At 37.3% G+C, this 2,647-nt stretch overlaps 1 protein-coding gene across 1 annotated transcript in view; it reads left to right on the top strand.

Annotated features, from left to right (window-relative positions):
• Positions 1-2,641, top strand: part of LOC119594380 (C-Jun-amino-terminal kinase-interacting protein 4-like) — a gene marked incomplete in the record, with an annotated part of 97,279 nt that extends 94,638 nt beyond the window's left edge. Inside the window, 1 exon segment of the mRNA XM_037943442.1 lies at positions 1,944-2,641.
• Positions 2,642-2,647: the final 6 nt, after the last annotated feature.

Below are 2,647 nucleotides of genomic sequence, written 5' to 3'. Positions count from 1 at the left end.
GATAAACATAAAACAAATATCCTTGCCATCTGTAAAATATGTATTTATTTTCATATTTGCTGTTAATATTTGTTAACTTTTTATTCCTAACTCTGTAAATGGCCACGGTGATAACATGATGATTTGTTTCATCACATCATTCATTCAAAAGCTTTGCGTGTTGTCCTTGCTGTGCTCCACTTATTTATCAAAGCAAATAATCCTTCAGATATATGACTATGACTTTAATATCAACTCATGGCTAGCAAGAATTCTCTAAAAACAAATTGATGTAGGAGGACAAAAAATGCTGATGATTAATGTATATTTATTTTAAATAAGGAGTTAAAGCTCAACCTTGCATTATGCTGTGACTCAGATGTGAAGAGGCTAATACCTACGCTTTCTGTGGTGGCGGTTATTGTTTAGTCTGTTAGGGTGAATGATAGTGTTTGCGTTCTCTCTCCTCTGCATTAGTGGCAGGGTAAATACCTGTTTGTAAGGCAGTAGTTAGTCGTACATGTACTTGTTGGTCTTCAAACCAATAAACAACCAGTGATCTTCACTACTGTTGAAAGCTGTTGCAGTGTAATGGTATGTGAACCTGATGTCAAAATGAACTGCATACAAACTTCATGGTTTATCTGCCACAGATATAATCATATATATTTTCTAAATGTTATTGTTATTAATGGTATATAGTAATGAAAAAGACATTGTAGATGCTTTTTTTTCTTGTACATGAGTCCAAAAGGCATTAGCAGCAGTCTGTAGCAGCTGTGAACCTGAGTCCTTGTTTCTACCCTTGGCTTGGCTTCCTATCACAGTTTCTTTTACAGATGTTTTCAACCATTCTAAAGCCCTGTTTGTTTCTGCATACTAGTGAAAAGTAATCTAGAAAATAATAGCTGGAGAAGTGGCTTGGGCCCAATCTACATGTGAGAGGAAGAGGGAGGATTGTGGGCTACAAGCAAGGGTGGTTTGCATTACCTGTGATGATGATGTCAAGGCTACTTTGCAGTGGAGGTTCTTGAGCATGGAAGAACCTCTGTCTTTACCATCACAAATAGAGTAATGCTGTCTTCTTTCCCCTAATAGACAAATTAGCCACAATACAAGCCTGATTTCTGATTTCATTCTTATGCATTGCACCCTAAGTTTAAACACACCCAGGCATTGCACTCCCTGTCTAGGCTTAAGCTTTGGATGTGACTCCTTTTACCATTTCATCTTGTTGCAGGGAAGAGGCTACTGCATAAGATATTCACCTGGATTGTCATCATAAATGACACCATATTATTTTAATTTAACAAACAGTAAAAATCTTTCTTCCAGAGAATAACCTGAAACTGCTCCACTATTTTTTTAGTCTCCCTTTATGTTACAGTTTCTTGACAGACATGCACTCAAGTGTCTGACAGGGGGCTGTGTAAATGACCAAGAAATTCTCCAAATTTTCGGTTATGGTCCTGTTGCTTTTATTCTAGGAATCAAGCAAATTAATTCAACTTTTGTTCACATTTTTCTTTGATTTCAAATAATGTGTATCAAGACTTGTGTTATTAAAATAAAACTTGGTTTGAAGTTCGCAATAAGGGATAATCTTTAGTAGAAGCCCTGTTCAGGAATGCTAAAGCAGTATTCAGAATTGCATTCCATTTGTCTCATTATGGCAGATTGACTAGTGAAAAATGTAGATTGAAATTGGATGTATTCATTAGTTGAACTAATATAAAGAGAGTAGGTAAAGTACTAACTTTTCTTCAAATATTTTGCTGAGTAATAATTTTGGTTAGTGTAATAATAACAGCATTTGGAAACCATTCACAATTTTGTTTGTAAAGTACCCGATTTCTGTGTGTACAAGTGTCAATGACTATTTTGTGTATATCATTCTACTTTTAGGGATGCTCATTGTGTAAAAGGATGGTAAGTATACTCATAGTGTCTTGTGTCATCCTCAGGTGAAGGAGAGGAGGATGGAGCCCCAGACACGTCAGCCGAGTCGCTAAGCCGTGGTGACAGATCCCACCTTATCGTTTGGTCTGTTGCTCGCCCACCAGTGTGAGGGGCACATATCACCTCAGCTGGGCCTCAAGCATCGGCCGGCAACCAATTGTGGAATTCTCCTAAGTCCAGGGTAAAAAATTCTAGAGTGTTGCTCAGAGGTAATGAGTAAAGGCATCCAGTGAGAGTAACTATAGAGAAATGTGATATAAGCAGTGAGCTAGAATTTGAAGCCCTGGGAAGGTCTCATGTGGAGGTTATCATTGCATCACTTGTCTGCCTCAGGAGACGGAAAGACCCAGTCCCATGAATGAAAGAAAAGCAAGTTCACTATTATTGTTGTTGTTATAACTTTTTCCTCTTTAGTAAACTTTTGTTTGTTTTTTAAGTCACGTTATTGGCTTGAAGAAAATTAGTGTTTTGAAGGGTTGAAGAAAGAGAGCTGGGACTGGTGTATTTTCACTTCTCAGAGGGTCATTTTCAAGTAAAATAATTAATCACAGCACAAGAACAGATTCAGAATGGAGCTGTAAGTGTCAGAGGTGTTTTTCCGAAATTGATGCCTAAACACTTTTATTTATTCTTTTTTATTTTTGAGGGGAGGGGGGAGGCTTACTTTGAAAGTTTAGCAGGCAAGGATTTGTCATTTCTTGAATTTGGC

Source organism: Penaeus monodon, chromosome 33 (assembly GCF_015228065.2).
Source record: "Penaeus monodon isolate SGIC_2016 chromosome 33, NSTDA_Pmon_1, whole genome shotgun sequence".
Taxonomy (NCBI): Eukaryota; Metazoa; Arthropoda; class Malacostraca; order Decapoda; family Penaeidae; genus Penaeus; species Penaeus monodon.
Note: the sequence above shows the minus strand (reverse complement) of the source record. Positions and strands in the feature narration are given on the sequence as shown.